Here is a 23,483-nt window from a genome sequence, read left to right as displayed (position 1 = left end):
CAGTTACATACGCTCTCTGCTGATGACGGCTGAAAGCCAGAAACACGTGTCCAGAGATACGGCACTCGCTGCACCTACCTTAGGTGAAAGACTTTCTACAGCGATACAGCACTTGCTGCACCTACTTAGGGAGAATAATTTTTTTAAAAAATTGCGCTATTTATATTTAAATGACTGCATTTACCATGATGCCTTGGGGCTATTTTCCGCTTGAATGCAAGGCAGTGTGCTCCCTTTTTCTTTTTGGATGTCTAAATGACGGCTCCCGTGAGCCTCTTGCTGATGAGCACTCGCGATGCACCTGTGCGCCTACTGAGTGGTACAAAAACCTGTGAAGACGTTTGGCGGCATTTCAAGCGACCCCTTCAGTTACATTCCTCTCTGCTGATGATGGCCGAGAGCCAGAAACACGTGTCCAGAGATACGGCACTCGCTGCACCTACCTTAGGTGAAAGACTTTCTACAGCGATACGGCACTTGCTGCACCTACTTAGGGTGAATAATTTTTTGAAAAATTCTCGCTATTTATATTTAAATGACAGCATTTACCATGATGCCTTGGGGCTATTTTCCTCTTGAATGCAAGGCAGTGTGCTCCCTTTTTCTTTTTGGATGTCTAAATGATGGCTTCCGTGAGCCTCTTGCTGACGAGCACTGGCGATGCACCTGTGCGCCTACTGAGTGGTACAAAAACCTGTGAAGACGTTTGGCGGCATTTCAAGCGACCCCTTCAGTTACACACGCTCTCTGCTGATGACGGCCGAAAGCCAGAAACACGTGTCCAGAGATACGGCACTCGCTGCACCTACCTTAAGTGAAAGACTTTCTACAGCGATACGGCACTTGCTGCACCTACTTAGGGTGAATAATTTTTTGAAATTTTTTCGCTATTTATATTTAAATGACTGCATTTAACATGATGCCTTGGGGCTATTTTCCGCTTGAATGCAAGGCAGTGTGCTCCCTTTTTCTTTTTGGATGTCTAAATTACGGCTCCCGTGAGCCTCTTGCTGACGAGCACTGGCGATGCACCTGTGCGCCTACTGAGTGGAACAAAAATCTGTGAAGACGTTTGGCGGCATTTCAAGCGACCCCTTCAGTTACATACGCTCTCTGCTGATGACGGCTGAAAGCCAGAAACACGTTTCCAGAGATATGGCACTCGCTGCACCTACCTTAGGTGAAAGACTTTCTACAGCGATACAGCACTTGCTGCACCTACTTAGGGAGAATAATTTTTTTAAAAAATTGCGCTATTTATATTTAAATGACTGCATTTACCATGATGCCTTGGGGATATTTTCCGCTTCAATGCAAGGCAGTGTGCTCCCTTTTTCTTTTTGGATGTCTAAATGACGGTACCCGTGAGCCTCTTGCTGACGAGCACTGGCGATGCACATGTGCACCTACTGAGTGGTACAAAAACCTGTGAAGACGTTTGGCGGCATTTCAAGCGACCCCTTCAGTTACATACGCTCTCTGCTGATGACGGCCGAAAGCCAGAAACAAGTGTCCAGAGATACGGCACTCGTTGCACCTACCTTAGGTGAAAGACTTTCTACAGCGATACGGCACTTGCTGCACCTACTTAGGGTGAATAATTTTTTAAAAAATTTGCGCTATTTATATTTAAATGACTGCATTTACCATGATGCCTTGGGGCTATTTTCTGCTTGAATGCAAGGCAGTGTGCTCCCTTTTTCTTTTTGGATGTCTAAATGACGGCTCCCGTGAGCCTCTTGCTGACGAGCACTGGCGATGCACCTGTGCGCCTACTGGGTGGTACAAAAACCTGTGAAGACGTTTGGTGGCATTTCAAGCGACCCCTTCAGTTACATACGCTCTCTGCTGATGACGGGCGAAAGCCAGAAACACGTGTCCAGAGATACGGCACTCGCTGCACCGACCATAGGTGAAAGACTTTCTACAGCGATACGGCACTTGCTGCACCTACTTAGGGTGAATAATTTTTTGAAATATTTGCGCTATTTATATTTAAATGACTGCATTTACCATGATGCCTTGGGGCTATTTTCCGCTTGAATGCAAGGCAGTGTGCTCCCTTTTTTCTTTTTGGATGTCTAAATGACGGCTCCCGTGAGCCTCTTGCTGACGAGCACTGGCGATGCACCTGTGCGCCTACTGAGTGGTACAAAAACCTGTGAAGACGTTTGGCGGCATTTCAAGCGACCCCTTCAGTTACATACGCTCTCTGCAGATGGCGGCCGAAAGCCAGAAACATGTGTCCAGGGATACGGCACTCGCTGCACCTACCTTAGGTGAAAGACTTTCTACAGCGATACGGCACTTGCTGCACCTACTTAGGGTGAATAATTTTTTGAAAAATTCTCGCTGTTTATATTTAAATGACTGCATTTACCATGATGCCTTGGGGCTATTTTCCTCTTGAATGCAAGGCAGTGTGCTCCCTTTTTCTTTTTGGATGTCTAAATAATGGCTCCCGTGAGCCTCTTGCTGACGAGCACTGGCGATGCACCTGTGCGGATACTGAGTGGTACAAAAACCTGTGAAGGCGTTTGGCGGCATTTCAAGCGACCCCTTCAGTTACATACGCTCACTGCTGATGACGGCCGAAAGCCAGAAACACGTGTCCAGAGATACGGTACTCGCTGCACCTACCTTAGGTGAAAGACTTTCTACAGCGATACGGTACTTACTGCACCTACTTAGGGTGAATAATTTTTTGAAAAATTCTCGCTATTTATATTTAAATGACTGCATTTACCATGATGCCTTGGGGCTATTTTCCCCTTGAATGCAAGGCAGTGTGCTCCCTTTTTCTTTTTGGATGTCTAAATGACGGCTCAAAGTGAACCTCTTGCTGACGAGCACTGGCGATGCACCTGTGCGCCTACTGAGTGGTACAAAAACCTGTGAAGACATTTGGTGGCATTTCAAGTGACCCCTTCAGTTACATACGCTCTCTGCTGATGACGTCCGAAAGCCAGAAACACGTGTCCAGAGATACGGCAGTCGCTGCACCTACCTTAGGTGAAAGACTTTCTACAGCGATACGGCACTTGCTGCACCTACTTAGGGTGAATAATTTTTTGAAAAATTCTCGCTATTTATATTTAAATGACTGCATTTACCATGATGCCTTGGGGCTATTTTCCGCTTGAATGCAAGGCAGTGTGCTCCCTTTTTCTTTTTTGATGTCTAAATGACGGCTCCCGTGAGCCTCTTGCTGATGAGCACTGGCGATGCACCTGTGCGCCTACTGAGTGGTACAAAAATCTGTGAACGTTTGGCGGCATTTCAAGCGACCCCTTCAGTTACATACGCTCTCTGCTGATGACGGCCGAGAGCCAGAAACACGTGTCCAGAGATACGGCACTCGCTGCACCTACCTTAGGTGAAAGACTTTCTACACCGATACGGCACTTGCTGCACCTACTTAGGGTGAATAGTTTTTTGAAAAATCCTCGCTATTTATATTTAAATGACTGCATTTACTATGATGCCTTGGGTCTATTTTCCGCTTGAATGCAAGGCAGTGTGCTACTTTTTTTCTTTTTGGATGTCTAAATGACGGCTCCCGTGAGCCTCTTGCTGACGAGCACTGGCGATGCACCTGTCCCCCTACTGAGTGGTACAAAAACCTGTGAAGACGTTTGACGGCATTTCAAGCGACCCCTTCAGTTACATACGCTCTCTGCTGATGACGGCTGAAAGCCAGAAACACGTGTCCAGAGATACGGCACTCGCTGCACCTACCTTAGGTGAAAGACTTTCTACAGCGATACAGCACTTGCTGCACCTACTTAGGGAGAATAATTTTTTTAAAAAATTGCGCTATTTATATTTAAATGACTGCATTTACCATGATGCCTTGGGGCTATTTTCCGCTTGAATGCAAGGCAGTGTGCTCCCTTTTTCTTTTTGGATGTCTAAATGACGGCTCCCGTGAGCCTCTTGCTGATGAGCACTCGCGATGCACCTGTGCGCCTACTGAGTGGTACAAAAACCTGTGAAGACGTTTGGCGGCATTTCAAGCGACCCCTTCAGTTACATTCCTCTCTGCTGATGATGGCCGAGAGCCAGAAACACGTGTCCAGAGATACGGCACTCGCTGCACCTACCTTAGGTGAAAGACTTTCTACAGCGATACGGCACTTGCTGCACCTACTTAGGGTGAATAATTTTTTGAAAAATTCTCGCTATTTATATTTAAATGACAGCATTTACCATGATGCCTTGGGGCTATTTTCCTCTTGAATGCAAGGCAGTGTGCTCCCTTTTTCTTTTTGGATGTCTAAATGATGGCTTCCGTGAGCCTCTTGCTGACGAGCACTGGCGATGCACCTGTGCGCCTACTGAGTGGTACAAAAACCTGTGAAGACGTTTGGCGGCATTTCAAGCGACCCCTTCAGTTACACACGCTCTCTGCTGATGACGGCCGAAAGCCAGAAACACGTGTCCAGAGATACGGCACTCGCTGCACCTACCTTAAGTGAAAGACTTTCTACAGCGATACGGCACTTGCTGCACCTACTTAGGGTGAATAATTTTTTGAAATTTTTTCGCTATTTATATTTAAATGACTGCATTTAACATGATGCCTTGGGGCTATTTTCCGCTTGAATGCAAGGCAGTGTGCTCCCTTTTTCTTTTTGGATGTCTAAATTACGGCTCCCGTGAGCCTCTTGCTGACGAGCACTGGCGATGCACCTGTGCGCCTACTGAGTGGAACAAAAATCTGTGAAGACGTTTGGCGGCATTTCAAGCGACCCCTTCAGTTACATACGCTCTCTGCTGATGACGGCTGAAAGCCAGAAACACGTTTCCAGAGATACGGCACTCGCTGCACCTACCTTAGGTGAAAGACTTTCTACAGCGATACGGCACTTGCTGCACTTACTTAGGGTGAATAATTTTTTGAAAAATTTGCGCTATTTATATTTAAATGACTGCATTTACCATGATGCCTTGGGGCTATTTTCCGCTTGAATGCAAGGCAGTTTGCTCCCTTTTTCTTTTTGGATGTCTAAATGACGGCTCCCGTGAGCCTCTTGCTGACGAGCACTGGCGATGCACCTGTGCGCCTACTGAGTGGTACAAAAACCTGTGAAGACGTTTGGCGGCATTTCAAGCGACCCCTTCAGTTACATACTCTCACTGCTGATGACGGCCGAAAGCCAGAAACACGTGTCCAGAGATATGGCACTCGCTGCACCTACCTTAGGTGAAAGACTTTCTACAGCGATACGGCACTTGCTGCACCTACTTAGGGTGAATAATTTTTTGAAAAATTCTCGCTATTTATATTTAAATGACTGCATTGACCATGATGCCTTGGGGCTATTTTCCGCTTGAATGCAAAGCAGTGTGCTCCCTTTTTCTTTTTGGATGTCTAAATGACGGCTCCCATGAGCCTCTTGCTGACGAGCACTGGCGATGCACCTGTGCGCCTACTGAGTGGTCCAAAATCTGTGAAGACGTTTGGCGGCATTTCAAGCGACCCCTTCAGTTACATACGCTCACTGCTGATGACGGCCGAAAGCCAGAAACACGTGTCCAGAGATACGGCACTCGCCGCACCTACCTTAGGTGAAAGACTTTCTACAGCGATACGGCACTTGCTGCACATACTTAGGGTGAATAATTTTTTGAAAAATTCTCGCTATTTATATTTAAATGACTGCATTTACCATGATGCTTTGGGGCTATTTTCCCCTTGAATGCAAGGCAGTGTGCTCCCTTTTTCTTTTTGGATGTCTAAATGACGGCTCCCGTGAGCCTCTTGCTCATGAGCACTGGCGATGCACCTGTGCGCCTACTGAGTGGTACAAAAACCTGTGAAGACGTTTGGCGGCATTTCAAGCGACCTCTTCAGTTACATACGCTCTCTGCTGATGACGGCCGAAAGCCAGAAACACGTGTCCAGAGATACGGCACTCGCTGCACCTACCTTAGGTGAAAGACTTTCTACAGCGATACGGCACTTGCTGCACCTACTTAGGGTGAATAATTTTTTGAATAATTCTCGCTATTCATATTTAAATGACTGCATTTAACATGATGCCTTGGGGCTATTTTCCGCATGAATGCAAGGCAGTGTGCTCCCTTTTTCTTTTTGGATGTCTAAATGACGGCTCCTGTGAGCCTCTTGCTGACGAACACTGGCGATGCACCTGTGCGCCTACTGAGTGGTACAAAAACCTGTGAAGACGTTTGGCGGCATTTCAAGTGACCCCTTCAGTTACATACGCTCTCTGCTGATGACGGCCGAAAGCCAGAAACACGTGCCCAGAGATACGGCACTCGCTGCACCTATCTTAGGTGAAAGACTTTCTACAACGATACGGCACTTGCTGCACTTACTTAGGGTGAATAATTTTTTGAAAAATTTGCGCTATTTTTATTTAAATGACTGTATTTACCATGATGCCAAGGGGCTATTTTCCGCTTGAATACAAGGCAGTGTGCTACCTTTTTCTTTTTGGATGCCTAAATGACGGCTCCTGTGAGCCTCTTGCTGACGAACACTGGCGATGCACCTGTGCGCCTACTGAGTGGTACAAAAACCTGTGAAGACGTTTGGCGGCATTTCAAGTGACCCCTTCAGTTACATACGCTCTCTGCTGATGACGGCCGAAAGCCAGAAACACGTGTCCAGAGATACGGCACTCGCTGCACCTATCTTAGGTGAAAGACTTTCTACAACGATACGGCACTTGCTGCACTTACTTAGGGTGAATAATTTTTTGAAAAATTTGCGCTATTTTTATTTAAATGACTGTATTTACCATGATGCCAAGGGGCTATTTTCCGCTTGAATACAAGGCAGTGTGCTACCTTTTTCTTTTTGGATGCCTAAATGACGGCTCCCGTGAGCCTCTTGCTGACGAGCACTGGCGATGCACCTGTGCGCCTACCGAGTGGTACAAAAACCTGGGAAGACGTTTGGCGGCATTTCAAGCGACCCCTTCAGTTACATACTCTCTCTGCTGATGACGGGCGAAAGCCAGAAACATGTGTCCAGAGATACGGCACTCGCTGCACCTATCTTAGGTGAAAGACTTTCTACAGCGATACGGCACTTGCTGCACATACATAGGGTGAATAATTTTTTGAAAAATTCTCGCTATTTATATTTAAATGACTGCATTTACCATGATGCCTTGGGGCTATTTTCCGCATGAATGCAAGGCAGTGTGCTCCCTTTTTCTTTTTGGATGTCTAAATGACGGCTCCCGTGAGCCTCTTGCTGACGAGCACTGGCGATGCACCTGTGCGCCTACTGAGTGGTACAAAAACCTGTGAAGACGTTTGGCGGCATTTCAAGAGACCCCTTCAGTTACATACACTCTCTGCTGATGACGGCTGAAAGCCAGAAACACTTGTCCAGAGATACGGCACTCGCTGCACCTACCTTAGGTGAAAGTCTTTCTACAGCGATACGGCACTTGCTGCACCTACTTAGGGTGAAAGATTTTTGAAAAATTGTCGCTATTTATATATAAATGACTGCATTTACCATGATGCCTTGGGGCTATTTTCCCCTTGAATGCAAGGCAGTGTGCTCCCTTTTTCTTTTTGGATGTCTAAATGACGGCTCCCGTGAGCCTCTTGCTGACCAGCACTGGCGATGCACCTGTGCGTCTACTGAGTGGTACAAAAACCTGTGAAGACGTTTGGCGGCATTTCAAGCGACCCCTTCAGTTACATACGCTCTCTGCTGATGACGGCCGAAAGCCAGAAACACGTGTCCAGAGATACGGCACTCGCTGCACCTACCTTAGGTGAAAGACTTTCTACAGCGATACGGCACTTGCTGCACTTACTTAGGGTGAATAATTTTTTGAAAAATTTGCGCTATTTATATTTAAATGACTGCATTTACCATGATGCCTTGGGGATATTTTCCGCTTGAATGCAAGGCAGTGTGCTCCCTTTTTCTTTTTGGATGTCTAAATGACGGCTCCCGTGAGCCTCTTGCTGAAGTGCACTGGCGATGCACCTGTGCGCCTACTGAGTGGTACAAAAACCTGTGAAGACGTTTGGCGGCATTTCAAGCGACCCCTTCAGTTACATACGCTCTCTGCTGATGACGGGCGAAAGCCAGAAACACGTGTCCAGAGATATGGCACTCGCTGCACCTACCTTAGGTGAAAGACTTTCTACAGCGATACAGCACTTGCTGCACCTACTTAGGGTGAATAATTTTTTAAAAAATTCACGCTATTTATATTTAAATGACTGCATTTACCATGATGCCTTGGGGCTATTTTCCGCTTGAATGCAAGGCAGTGTGCTCCCTTTTTCTTTTTGGATATCTAAATGACGGCTCCCGTGAGCCTCTTGCTGACGAGCACTGTCGATGCACCTGTGCGCCTACTGAGTGGTACAAAAACCTGTGAAGACGTTTGGCGGCATTTCAAGCGACCCCTTCAGTTACATACGCTCTCTGCTGATGACGGCCGAAAGCCAGAAACATGTGTCCAGAGATACGGCACTCGCTGCACCTACCATAGGTGAAAGACTTTCTACAGCGATACGGCACTTGCTGCACCTACTTAGGGTGAATAATTTTTTGAAAAATTCTCACTATTTATATTTAAATGACTGCATTTACCATGATGCCTTGGGGCTATTTTCCGCTTGAATGCAAGGCAGTGTGCTCCCTTTTTCTTTTTGGATGTCTAAATGACGGCTCCCGTTAGCCTCTTGCTGACGAGCACTGGCGATGCACCTGTGCGCCTACTGAGTGGTAGAAAAACCTGTGAAGACGTTTGGCGGCATTTCAAGCGACCCCTTCAGTTACATACGCTCTCTGCTGATGATGGCCGAAAGCCAGAAACACGTGTCCAGAGATACGGCACTCGCTGCACCTACCTTAGGTGAAAGACTTTATACAGCGATACGGCACTTTCTGCACCTACTTAGGGTGAATAATTTTTGGAAAAATTCTCGCTATTTATATTTAAATGACTGCATTGACCATGATGCCTTGGGGCTATTTTCCGCTTGAATGCAAGGCAGTGTGCTCCCTTTTTCTTTTTGGATGTCTAAATTACGGCTCCCGTGAGCCTCTTGCTGACGAGCACTGGCGATGCACCTCTGCGCCTACTGAGTGGTACAAAAACCTGTGAAGACGTTTGGCGGCATTTCAAGCGACCCCTTCAGTTACATACGCTCACTGCTGATGACGGCTGAAAGCCAGAGACACGTGTCCAGAGATACGGCACTCGCTGCACCTACCTTAGGTGAAAGACTTTCCACAGCGATACGGCACTTGCTGCACCTACTTAGGGTGAATAATTTTTTGAAACATTCTCGCTATTTATATTTAAATGACTGCATTTACCATGATGCCTTGGGGATATTTTCCGCTTGAATGCAAGGCAGTGTGCTCCCTTTTTCTTTTTGGATGTCTAAATGACGGCTCCCGTGAGCCTCTTGCTGACGAGCACTGGCGATGCACCTGTGCGCCTACTGAGTGGTACAAAAACCTGTGAAGACGTTTGGCGGCATTTCAAACACCCCCTTCAGTTACATACGCTCTCTGCTGATGACGGCCGAAAGCCAGAAACATGTGTCCAGAGATACGGCACTCGCTGCACCTACCTTAGGTGAAAGACTTTCTACAGCGATACAGCACTTGCTGCACCTACTTAGGGTGAATCATTTTTTGAAAAATTCTCGCTATTTATAATTAAATGACTGCATTTACCATGATGCCTTGGGGCTATTTTCCTCTTGAATGCAAGGCAGTGTGCTCCCTTTTTCTTTTTGGATGTCTAAATTACGGCTCCCGTGAGCCTCTTGCTGACGAGCACTGGCGATGCACCTGTGTGCCTACTGAGTAGTAAAAAAACCTGTGAAGACGTTTGGCGGCATTTCAAGCGACCCCTTCAGTTACATACTCTCTCTGCTGATGACGTCCGAAAGCCAGAAACACGTGTCCAGAGATACGGCACTCGCTGCACCTACCTTAGGTGATAGACTTTCTACAGCGATACGGCACTTGCTGCACCTACTAAGGGTGAATAATTTTGTGAAAAATTCTCGCTATTTATATTTAAAGGACTGCATTTACCGTGATGCCTTGGGCTATTTTCCGCTTGAATGCAAGGCAGTGTGCTCTCTTTTTGTTTTTGGATGTCTAAATAACGGTTCCCGTGAGCCTCTTGCAGACGAGCACTGACGATGCACCTGTGCGCCTACTGAGTGGTACAAAAACCTGTGAAGACGTTTGGTGGCCTTTCAAGCGACCCCTTCAGTTACATACGCTCTCTGCTGATGACGGCCGAAAGCCAGAAACACGTGTCTAGAGATTGGGCACTCGCTGCACCTACCTTAGGTGAAAGACTTTCTACAGCGATACGGCACTTGCTGCACCTACTTAGGGTGAATAATTTTTTGAAAAATTCTCGCTATTTATATTTAAATTACTGCATTTACCATGATGCCTTGGGGCTATTTTCCCCTTGAATGCAAGGCAGTGTGCTCCCTTTTTCTTTTTGGATGTCTAAATGACGGCTCCCGTTAGCCTCTTGCTGACGAGCACTGGCGATGCACCTGTGCGCCTACTGAGTGGTACAAAAACCTGTGAAGACGTTTGGCGGCATTTCAAGCAACCCCTTCAGTTACATACTCTCTCTGCTGATGACGGCCGAAAGCCAGAAACAGGTGTCCAGAGATATGGCACTCGCTGCACCTACCTTAGGTGAAAGACTTTCTACAGCGATACGGCACTTGCTGCACCTACTAAGGGTGAATAATTTTTTGAAAAATTCTCGCTATTTATATTTAAAGGACTGCATTTACCGTGATGCCTTGGGGCTATTTTCCGCTTGAATGCAAGGCAGTGTACTCCCTTTTTCTTTTTGGATGTCTAAATGACGGCTCCCGTGAGCCTCTTGCTGACGAGCACTGGCGATGCACCTGTGCGCCTACTGAGTGGTACAAAAACCTGTGAAGACGTTTGGCGGCATTTCAAACACCCCCTTCAGTTACATACGCTCTCTGCTGATGACGGCCGAAAGCCAGAAACATGTGTCCAGAGATACGTCACTCGCTGCACCTACCTTAGGTGAAAGACTTTCTACAGCGATACAGCACTTGCTGCACCTACTTAGGGTGAATAATTTTTTGAAAAATTCTCGCTATTTATAATTAAATGACTGCATTTACCATGATGCCTTGGGGCTATTTTCCTCTTGAATGCAAGGCAGTGTGCTCCCTTTTTCTTTTTGGATGTCTAAATTACGGCTCCCGTGAGCCTCTTGCTGACGAGCACTGGCGATGCACCTGTGTGCCTACTGAGTAGTAAAAAAACCTGTGAAGACGTTTGGCGGCATTTCAAGCGACCCCTTCAGTTACATACTCTCTCTGCTGATGACGTCCGAAAGCCAGAAACACGTGTCCAGAGATACGGCACTCGCTGCACCTACCTTAGGTGATAGACTTTCTACAGCGATACGGCACTTGCTGCACCTACTAAGGGTGAATAATTTTGTGAAAAATTCTCGCTATTTATATTTAAAGGACTGCATTTACCGTGATGCCTTGGGCTATTTTCCGCTTGAATGCAAGGCAGTGTGCTCTCTTTTTGTTTTTGGATGTCTAAATAACGGTTCCCGTGAGCCTCTTGCAGACGAGCACTGACGATGCACCTGTGCGCCTACTGAGTGGTACAAAAACCTGTGAAGACGTTTGGTGGCATTTCAAGCGACCCCTTCAGTTACATACGCTCTCTGCTGATGACGGCCGAAAGCCAGAAACACGTGTCTAGAGATTGGGCACTCGCTGCACCTACCTTAGGTGAAAGACTTTCTACAGCGATACGGCACTTGCTGCACCTACTTAGGGTGAATAATTTTTTGAAAAATTCTCGCTATTTATATTTAAATTACTGCATTTACCATGATGCCTTGGGGCTATTTTCCCCTTGAATGCAAGGCAGTGTGCTCCCTTTTTCTTTTTGGATGTCTAAATGACGGCTCCCGTTAGCCTCTTGCTGACGAGCACTGGCGATGCACCTGTGCGCCTACTGAGTGGTACAAAAACCTGTGAAGACGTTTGGCGGCATTTCAAGCAACCCCTTCAGTTACATACTCTCTCTGCTGATGACGGCCGAAAGCCAGAAACACGTGTCCAGAGATATGGCACTCGCTGCACCTACCTTAGGTGAAAGACTTTCTACAGCGATACGGCACTTGCTGCACCTACTAAGGGTGAATAATTTTTTGAAAAATTCTCGCTATTTATATTTAAAGGACTGCATTTACCGTGATGCCTTGGGGCTATTTTCCGCTTGAATGCAAGGCAGTGTACTCCCTTTTTCTTTTTGGATGTCTAAATGACGGCTCCCGTGAGCCTCTTGCTGACGAGCACTGGCGATGCACCTGTGCGCCTACTGAGTGGTACAAAAACCTGTGAAGACGTTTGGCGGCATTTCAAACACCCCCTTCAGTTACATACGCTCTCTGCTGATGACGGCCGAAAGCCAGAAACATGTTTCCAGAGATACAGCACTCGCTGCCCCTACCTTAGGTGAAAGACTTTCTACAGCGATACGGCACTTGTTGCACCTACTTAGGGTGAATAATTTTTTGAAAAATTCTCGCTATTTTTATTTAAATGACTGCATTTACCATGATGCCTTGGGACTATTTTCTGCTTGAATGCAAGGCAGTGTGCTCCCTTTTTCTTTTTGGATGTCTAAAAGACGGCTCCCGTGAGCCTCTTGCTGACGAGCACTGGCGATGCACCTGTGCGCCTACTGAGTGGTACAAAAACCTGTGAAGACGTTTGGCGGCATTTCAAGCTACCCCTTCAGTTACATACGCTCTCTGCTGATGACTGCCGAAAGCCAGAAACACATGTCCAGAGATACGGCACTCGCTGCACCTACCTTAGGTGAAAGACTTTCTACAGCGATACGGCACTTGCTACACCTACTTAGGGTGAATAATTTTTTGAATTTTTTTCGCTATTTATATTTAAATGACTGCATTTACCGTGATGCCTTGGGGCTATTTTCCGCTTGAATGCAAGGCAGTGTGCTCCCTTTTTCTTTTTGGATGTCTAACTGACGGCTCCCGTGAGCCTCTTGCTGACGAGCACTGGCGATGCACCTGTGCGCCTACTGAGTGGTACAAAAACCTGTGAAGACGTTTGGCGGCATTTCAAGCTACCCCTTCAGTTACATACGCTCTCTGCTGATGACTGCCGAAAGCCAGAAACATGTGTCCAGAGATACGGCACTCGCTGCACCTACCTTAGGTGAAAGACTTTCTACAGCGATACGGCACTTGCTACACCTACTTAGGGTGAATAATTTTTTGAATTTTTTTCGCTATTTATATTTAAATGACTGCATTTACCGTGATGCCTTGGGGCTATTTTCCGCTTGAATGCAAGGCAGTGTGCTCCCTTTTTCTTTTTGGATGTCTAACTGACGGCTCCCGTGAGCCTCTTGCTGATGAGCACTGGCGATGCACCTGTGCGCCTACTGAGTGGTACAAAAACCTGTGAAGACGTTTGGCGGCATTTCAAGCGACCCCTTCAGTTACATACACTGTCTGCTGATGACGGCTGAAAGCCAGAAACACGTGTCCAGAGATACGGCACTCGCTGCACCTACCTTAGGTGAAAGACTTTCTACAGCGATACGGCACTTTCTGCACCTACTTAGGGTGAATAATTTTTTGAAAAATTCTCGCTATTTATATTTAAATGACAGCATTTACCATGATGCCTTGGGGCTATTTTCCTCTTGAATGCAAGGCAGTGTGCTCCCTTTTTCTTTTTGGATGTCTAAATGATGGCTTCCGTGAGCCTCTTGCTGACGAGCACTGGCGATGCACCTGTGCGCCTACTGAGTGGTACAAAAACCTGTGAAGACGTTTGGCGGCATTTCAAGCGACCCCTTCAGTTACACACGCTCTCTGCTGATGACGGCCGAAAGCCAGAAACACGTGTCCAGAGATACGGCACTCGCTGCACCTACCTTAAGTGAAAGACTTTCTACAGCGATACGGCACTTGCTGCACCTACTTAGGGTGAATAATTTTTTGAAAATTTTTCGCTATTTATATTTAAATGACTGCATTTAACATGATGCCTTGGGGCTATTTTCCGCTTGAATGCAAGGCAGTGTGCTCCCTTTTTCTTTTTGGATGTCTAAATTACGGCTCCCGTGAGCCTCTTGCTGACGAGCACTGGCGATGCACCTGTGCGCCTACTGAGTGGAACAAAAATCTGTGAAGACGTTTGGCGGCATTTCAAGCGACCCCTTCAGTTACATACGCTCTCTGCTGATGACGGCTGAAAGCCAGAAACACGTTTCCAGAGATACGGCACTCGCTGCACCTACCTTAGGTAAAAGACTTTCTACAGCGATACGGCACTTGCTGCACTTACTTAGGGTGAATAATTTTTTGAAAAATTTGCGCTATTTATATTTAAATGACTGCATTTACCATGATGCCTTGGGGCTATTTTCCGCTTGAATGCAAGGCTGTTTGCTCCCTTTTTCTTTTTGGATGTCTAAATGACGGCTCCCGTGAGACTCTTGCTGACGAGCACTGGCGATGCACCTGTGCGCCTACTGAGTGGTACAAAAACCTGTGAAGACGTTTGGCGGCATTTCAAGCGACCCCTTCAGTTACATACGCTCACTGCTGATGACGGCCGAAAGCCAGAAACACGTGTCCAGAGATACGGCACTCGCTGCACCTACCTTAGGTGAAAGACTTTCTACAGCGATACGGCACTTGCTGCACCTACTTAGGGTGAATAATTTTTTGAAAAATTCTCGCTATTTATATTTAAATGACTGCATTGACCATGATGCCTTGGGGCTATTTTCCGCTTGAATGCAAAGCAGTGTGCTCCCTTTTTCTTTTTGGATGTCTAAATGACGGCTCCCATGAGCCTCTTGCTGACGAGCACTGGCGATGCACCTGTGCGCCTACTGAGTGGTCCAAAATCTGTGAAGACGTTTGGCGGCATTTCAAGCGACCCCTTCAGTTACATACGCTCACTGCTGATGACGGCCGAAAGCCAGAAACACGTGTCCAGAGATACGGCACTCGCCGCACCTACCTTAGGTGAAAGACTTTCTACAGCGATACAGCACTTGCTGCACATACTTAGGGTGAATAATTTTTTGAAAAATTCTCGCTATTTATATTTAAATGACTGCATTTACCATGATGCTTTGGGGCTATTTTCCCCTTGAATGCAAGGCAGTGTGCTCCCTTTTTCTTTTTGGATGTCTAAATGACGGCTCCCGTGAGCCTCTTGCTCACGAGCACTGGCGATGCACCTGTGCGCCTACTGAGTGGTACAAAAACCTGTGAAGACGTTTGGCGGCATTTCAAGCGACCTCTTCAGTTACATACGCTCTCTGCTGATGACGGCCGAAAGCCAGAAACACGTGTCCAGAGATACGGCACTCGCTGCACCTACCTTAGGTGAAAGACTTTCTACAGCGATACGGCACTTGCTGCACCTACTTAGGGTGAATAATTTTTTGAATAATTCTCGCTATTCATATTTAAATGACTGCATTTAACATGATGCCTTGGGGCTATTTTCCGCATGAATGCAAGGCAGTGTGCTCCCTTTTTCTTTTTGGATGTCTAAATGACGGCTCCTGTGAGCCTCTTGCTGACGAACACTGGCGATGCACCTGTGCGCCTACTGAGTGGTACAAAAACCTGTGAAGACATTTGGCGGCATTTCAAGTGACCCCTTCAGTTACATACGCTCTCTGCTGATGACGGCCGAAAGCCAGAAACACGTGTCCAGAGATACGGCACTCGCTGCACCTATCTTAGGTGAAAGACTTTCTACAACGATACGGCACTTGCTGCACTTACTTAGGGTGAATAATTTTTTGAAAAATTTGCGCTATTTTTATTTAAATGACTGTATTTACCATGATGCCAAGGGGCTATTTTCCGCTTGAATACAAGGCAGTGTGCTCCCTTTTTCTTTTTGGATGCCTAAATGACGGCTCCCGTGAGCCTCTTGCTGACGAGCACTGGTGATGCACCTGTGCGACTACCGAGTGGTACAAAAACCTGGGAAGACTTTTGGCGGCATTTCAAGCGACCCCTTCAGTTACATACTCTCTCTGCTGATGACGGCCGAAAGCCAGAAACATGTGTCCAGAGATACGGCACTCGCTGCACCTATCTTAGGTGAAAGACTTTCTACAGCGATACGGCACTTGCTGCACATACTTAGGGTGAATAATTTTTTGAAAAATTCTCGCTATTTATATTTAAATGACTGCATTTACCATGATGCCTTGGGGCTATTTTCCGCATGAATGCAAGGCAGTGTGCTCCCTTTTTCTTTTTGGATGTCTAAATGACGGCTCCCGTGAGCCTCTTGCTGACGAGCACTGGCGATGCACCTGTGCGCCTACTGAGTGGTACAAAAACCTGTGAAGACGTTTGGCGGCATTTCAAGAGACCCCTTCAGTTACATACACTCTCTGCTGATGACGGCTGAAAGCCAGAAACACTTGTCCAGAGATACGGCACTCGCTGCACCTACCTTAGGTGAAAGTCTTTCTACAGCGATACGGCACTTGCTGCACCTACTTAGGGTGAAAGATTTTTGAAAAATTCTCGCTATTTATATTTAAATGACTGCATTTACCATGATGCCTTGGGGCTATTTTCCCCTTGAATGCAAGGCAGTGTGCTCCCTTTTTCTTTTTGGATGTCTAAATGACGGCTCCCGTGAGCCTCTTGCTGACGAGCACTGGCGATGCACCTGTGCGTCTACTGAGTGGTACAAAAACCTGTGAAGACGTTTGGCGGCATTTCAAGCGACCCCTTCAGTTACATACGCTCTCTGCTGATGACGGCCGAAAGCCAGAAACACGTGTCCAGAGATACGGCACTCGCTGCACCTACCTTAGGTGAAAGACTTTCTACAGCGATACGGCACTTGCTGCACTTACTTAGGGTGAATAATTTTTTGAAAAATTTGCGCTATTTATATTTAAATGACTGCATTTACCATGATGCCTTGGGGCTATTTTCCGCTTGAATGCAAGGCAGTGTGCTCCCTTTTTCTTTTTGGATGTCTAAATGACGGCTCCCGTGAGCCTCTTGCTGAAGAGCACTGGCGATGCACCTGTGCGCCTACTGAGTGGTACAAAAACCTGTGAAGACGTTTGGCGGCATTTCAAGCGACCCCTTCAGTTACATACGCTCTCTGCTGATGACGGGCGAAAGCCAGAAACACGTGTCCAGAGATATGGCACTCGCTGCACCTACCTTAGGTGAAAGACTTTCTACAGCGATACGGCACTTGCTGCACCTACTTAGGGTGAATCATTTTTTAAAAAATTCACGCTATTTATATTTAAATGACTGCATTTACCATGATGCCTTTGGGCTATTTTCCGCTTGAATGCAAGGCAGTGTGCTCCCTTTTTCTTTTTGGATATCTAAATGACGGCTCCCGTGAGCCTCTTGCTGACGAGCACTGTCGATGCACCTGTGCGCCTACTGAGTGGTACAAAAACCTGTGAAGACGTTTGGCGGCATTTCAAGCGACCCCTTCAGTTACATACGCTCTCTGCTGATGACGGCCGAAAGCCAGAAACATGTGTCCAGAGATACGGCACTCGCTGCACCTACCATAGGTGAAAGACTTTCTACAGCGATACGGCACTTGCTGCACCTACTTAGGGTGAATAATTTTTTGAAAAATTCTCACTATTTATATTTAAATGACTGCATTTACCATGATGCCTTGGGGCTATTTTCCGCTTGAATGCAAGGCAGTGTGCTCCCTTTTTCTTTTTGGATGTCTAAATGACGGCTCCCGTTAGCCTCTTGCTGACGAGCACTGGCGATGCACCTGTGCGCCTACTGAGTGGTAGAAAAACCTGTGAAGACGTTTGGCGGCATTTCAAGCGACCCCTTCAGTTACATACGCTCTCTGCTGATGATGGCCGAAAGCCAGAAACACGTGTCCAGAGATACGGCACTCGCTGCACCTACCTTAGGTGAAAGACTTTATACAGCGATACGGCACTTTCTGCACCTACTTAGGGTGAATAATTTTTGGAAAAATTCTCGCTATTTATATTTAAATGACTGCATTGACCATGATGCCTTGGGGCTATTTTCCGCTTGAATGCAAGGCAGTGTGCTCCCTTTTTCTTTTTGGATGTCTAAATTACGGCTCCCGTGAGCCTCTTGCTGACGAGCACTGGCAATGCACCTGTGCGCCTACTGAGTGGTACAAAAACCTGTGAAGACGTTTGGCGGCATTTCAAGCGACCCCTTCAGTTACATACGCTCACTGCTGATGACGGCTGAAAGCCAGAGACACGTGTCCAGAGATACGGCACTCGCTGCACCTACCTTAGGTGAAAGACTTTCCACAGCGATACGGCACTTGCTGCACCTACTTAGGGTGAATAATTTTTTGAAACATTCTCGCTATTTATATTTAAATGACTGCATTTACCATGATGCCTTGGGGATATTTTCCGCTTGAATGCAAGGCAGTGTGCTCCCTTTTTCTTTTTGGATGTCTAAATGACGGTCTCCCGTGAGCCTCTTGCTGACGAGCACTGGCGATGCACCTGTGTGCCTACTGAGTGGTAAAAAAACCTGTGAAGACGTTTGGCGGCATTTCAAGCGACCCCTTCAGTTACATACTCTCTCTGCTGATGACGTCCGAAAGCCAGAAACACGTGTCCAGAGATACGGCACTCGCTGCACCTACCTTAGGTGATAGACTTTCTACAGCGATACGGCACTTGCTGCACCTACTAAGGGTGAATAATTTTGTGAAAAATTCTCGCTATTTATATTTAAAGGACTGCATTTACCGTGATGCCTTGGGGCTATTTTCCGCTTGAATGCAAGGCAGTGTGCTCTCTTTTTGTTTTTGGATGTCTAAATAACGGTTCCCGTGAGCCTCTTGCAGACGAGCACTGACGATGCACCTGTGCGCCTACTGAGTGGTACAAAAACCTGTGAAGACGTTTGGTGGCATTTCAAGCGACCCCTTCAGTTACATACGCTCTCTGCTGATGACGGCCGAAAGCCAGAAACACGTGTCTAGAGATTGGGCACTCGCTGCACCTACCTTAGGTGAAAGACTTTCTACAGCGATACGGCACTTGCTGCACCTACTTAGGGTGAATAATTTTTTGAAAAATTCTCGCTATTTATATTTAAATTATTGCATTTACCATGATGCCTTGGGGCTATTTTCCCCTTGAATGCAAGGCAGTGTTCTCCCTTTTTCTTTTTGGATGTCTAAATGACGGCTCCCGTTAGCCTCTTGCTGACGAGCACTGGCGATGCACCTGTGCGCCTACTGAGTGGTACAAAAACCTGTGAAGACGTTTGGCGGCATTTCAAGCGACCCCTTCAGTTACATACTCTCTCTGCTGATGACGGCCGAAAGCCAGAAACACGTGTCCAGAGATATGGCACTCGCTGCACCTACCTTAGGTGAAAGACTTTCTACAGCGATACGGCACTTGCTGCACCTACTAAGGGTGAATAATTTTTTGAAAAATTCTCGCTATTTATATTTAAAGGACTGCATTTACCGTGATGCCTTGGGGCTATTTTCCGCTTGAATGCAAGGCAGTGTACTCCCTTTTTCTTTTTGGATGTCTAAATGACGGCTCCCGTGAGCCTCTTGCTGACGAGCACTGGCGATGCACCTGTGCGCCTACTGAGTGGTACAAAAACCTGTGAAGACGTTTGGAGGCATTTCAAGCGCCCCCTTCAGTTACATACGCTCTCTGCTGATGACGGCCGAAAGCCAGAAACATGTTTCCAGAGATACAGCACTCGCTGCCCCTACCTTAGGTGAAAGACTTTCTACAGCGATACGGCACTTCTTGCACCTACTTAGGGTGAATAATTTTTTGAAAAATTCTCGCTATTTTTATTTAAATGACTGCATTTACCATGATGCCTTGGGGCTATTTTCTGCTTGAATGCAAGGCAGTGTGCTACCTTTTTCTTTTTGGATGTCTAAAAGACGGCTCCCGTGAGCCTCTTGCTGACGAGCACTGGCGATGCACCTGTGCGCCTACTGAGTGGTACAAAAACCTGTGAAGACGTTTGGCGGCATTTCAAGCTACCCCTTCAGTTACATACGCTCTCTGCTGATGACTGCCGAAAGCCAGAAACACGTGTCCAGAGATACGGCACTCGCTGCACCTACCTTAGGTGAAAGACTTTCTACAGCGATACGGCACTTGCTACACCTACTTAGGGTGAATAATTTTTTGAATTTTTTTCGCTATTTATATTTAAATGACTGCATTTACCGTGATGCCTTGGGGCTATTTTCCGCTTGAATGCAAGGCGGTGTGCTCCCTTTTTCTTTTTGGATGTCTAACTGACGGCTCCCGTGAGCCTCTTGCTGATGAGCACTGACGATGCACCTGTGCGCCTACTGAGTGGTACAAAAACCTGTGAAGACGTTTGGCGGCATTTCAGGCGACCCCTTCAGTTACATACGCTCTCTGCTGATGACGGCCGAGAGCCAGAAACACGTGTCCAGAGATACGGCACTCGCTGCACCTACCTTAGGTGAAAGACTTTCTACAGCGATACGGCACTTGCTGCACCTACTTAGGGTGAATAAATTTTTGAAAAATCCTCGCTATTTATATTTAAATGACTGCATTTACCATGATGCCTTGGGGCTATTTTCCGCTTGAATGCAAGGCAGTGTGCTACTTTTTTTCTTTTTGGATGTCTAAATGACGGATCCTGTGAGCCTCTTGCTGACGAGCACTGGCGATGCACCTGTCCCCCTACTGAGTGGTACAAAAACCTGTAAAGACGTTTGGCGGCATTTCAAGCGACCCCTTCAGTTACATACGCTCTCTGCTGATGACGGCCGATAGCCAGAAACGCGTGTCCAGAGATACGGCACTCGCTGCACCTACCTTAGGTGAAAGACTTTCTACATCGATACGGCACTTGCTGCACCTACTTAGGGTGAATAATTTTTTTTAATATTCGCGCTATTTATATTTAAATGACTGCATTTACCATGATGCCTTGGGGCTATTTTCCGCTTGAACGCAAGGCAGTGTGCTCCCTTTTTCTTTTTGGATGTCTAAATGACGGCTCCCGTGAGCCTCTTGCTGATGAGCACTGGCGATGCACCTGTGCGCCTACTGAGTGGTACAAAAACCTGTGAAGACGTTTGGCGGCATTTCAAGCGACCCCTTCAGTTACATTCCTCTCTGCTGATGACGGCCGAGAGCCAGAAACACGTGTCCAGAGATACGGCACTCGCTGCACCTACCTTAGGTGAAAGACTTTCTACAGCGATACGGCACTTGCTGCACCTACTTAGGGTGAATAATTTTTTTTAAAATTCTCGCCATTTATATTTAAATGACTGCATTTACCATGATGCCTTGGGGATATTTTCCTCTTGAATGCAAGGCAGTGTGCTCCCTTTTTCTTTTTGGATGTCTAAATGATGGCTTCCGTGAGCCTCTTGCTGACGATCACTGGCGATGCACCTGTGCGCCTACTGAGTGGTACAAAAACCTGTGAAGACGTTTGGCGGCATTTCAAGCGACCCCTTCAGTTACATACGCTCTCTGCTGATGATGGCCGAAAGCCAGAAACACGTGTCCAGAGATACGGCACTCGCTGCACCTACTTTAGGTGAAAGACTTTATACAGCGATACGGCACTTGCTGCACCTACTTAGGGTGAATAATTTTTGGAAAAATTCTCGCTATTTATATTTAAATGACTGCATTGACCATGATGCCTTGGGGCTATTTTCCTCTTGAATGCAAGGCAGTGTGCTCCCTTTTTCTTTTTGGATGTCTAAATTACGGCTCCCGTGAGCCTCTTGCTGACGAGCACTGGCGATGCACCTGTGCGCCTACTGAGTGGTACAAAAACCTGTGAAGACGTTTGGCGGCATTTCAAGCGACCCCTTCAGTTACATACGCTCACTGCTGATGACGGCTGAAAGCCAGAAACACGTGTCCAGAGATACGGCACTCGCTGCACCTACCTTAGGTGAAAGACTTTCTACAGCGATACGGCACTTGCTGCACCTACTTAGGGTGAACAATTTTTGGAAAAATTCTCACTATTTATATTTAAATGACTGCATTTACCATGATGCCTTGGGGATATTTTCCGCTTGAATGCAAGGCAGTGTGCTCCCTTTTTCTTTTTGGATGTCTAAATGACGGTTCCCGTGAGCCTCTTGCTGACGAGCACTGGCGATGCACCTGTGCGCCTACTGAGTGGTACAAAAACCGGTGAAGACATTTGGCGGCATTTCAAGCGACCCCTTCAGTTACATACGCTCTCTGCTGATGACGGCCGAAAGCCAGAAACACGTGTCCAGAGATACGGCACTCGCTGCACCTACCTTAGGTGAAAGACTTTCTACAGCGATATGGCACTTGCTGCACCTACTTAGGGTGAATAATTTTTGGAAAAATTCTCGCTATTTATATTTAAATGACTGCATTTACCATGATGCCTTGGGGCTATTTTCCGCTTGAATGCAAGGCAGTGTGCTCCCTTTTTCTTTTTGGATGTCTAAATGACGGCTCCCGTGAGCCTCTTGCTGACGAGCACTGGCGATGCACCTGTGCGCCTACTGAGTGGTACAAAAACCTGTGAAGACGTTTGGCGGCATTTCAAACGCCCCCTTCAGTTACATACGCTCTCTGCTGATGACGGCCGAAAGCCAGAAACATGTGTCCAGAGATACGGCACTCGCTGCACCTACCTTAGGTGAAAGACTTTCTACAGCGATACGGCACTTGCTGCACCTACTTAGGGTGAATAATTTTTTTAAAAATTCTCGCTATTTATATTTAAATGACTGCATTTACCATGATGCCTTGGGGCTATTTTCCTCTTGAATGCAAGGCAGTGTGCTCCCTTTTTCTTTTTGGATGTCTAAATGACGGCTCCCGTGAGCCTCTTGCTGACGAGCACTGGCGATGCACCTGTGTGCCTACTGAGTGGTAAAAAAACCTGTGAAAACATTTGGCGGCATTTCAAGCGACCCCTTCAGTTACATACGCTCACTGCTGATGATGGCCGAAAGCCAGAAACACGTGTCCAGAGATACGGCACTCGCTGCACCTACCTTAGGTGAAAGACCTTCTACAGCGATACAGCACTTGCTGCACCTACTTAGGGTGAATAATTTTTTTTAAATTCTCGCTATTTATATTTAAATGACTGCATTTACCATGATGCCGTGGGGCTATTTTCCGCTTGAATGCAAGGCAGTGTGCTCTCTTTTTGTTTTTGGATGTCTAAATGACGGTTCCCGTGAGCCTCTTGCTGACGAGCACTGGCGATGCACCTGTGCGCCTACTGAGTGGTACAAAAACCTGTGAAGACGTTTGGTGGCATTTCAAGCGACCCCTTCAGTTACATACGCTCTCTGCTGATGATGGCCGAAAGCCAGAAACACGTGTCTAGAGATAGGGCACT

This window comes from Pleurodeles waltl, chromosome 10 (assembly GCF_031143425.1).
Source record: "Pleurodeles waltl isolate 20211129_DDA chromosome 10, aPleWal1.hap1.20221129, whole genome shotgun sequence".
NCBI classification, from domain to species: domain Eukaryota; kingdom Metazoa; phylum Chordata; class Amphibia; order Caudata; family Salamandridae; genus Pleurodeles; species Pleurodeles waltl.
The sequence above is the reverse complement of the archived record's forward strand: the minus strand, read 5'-3'. Positions refer to the sequence as shown.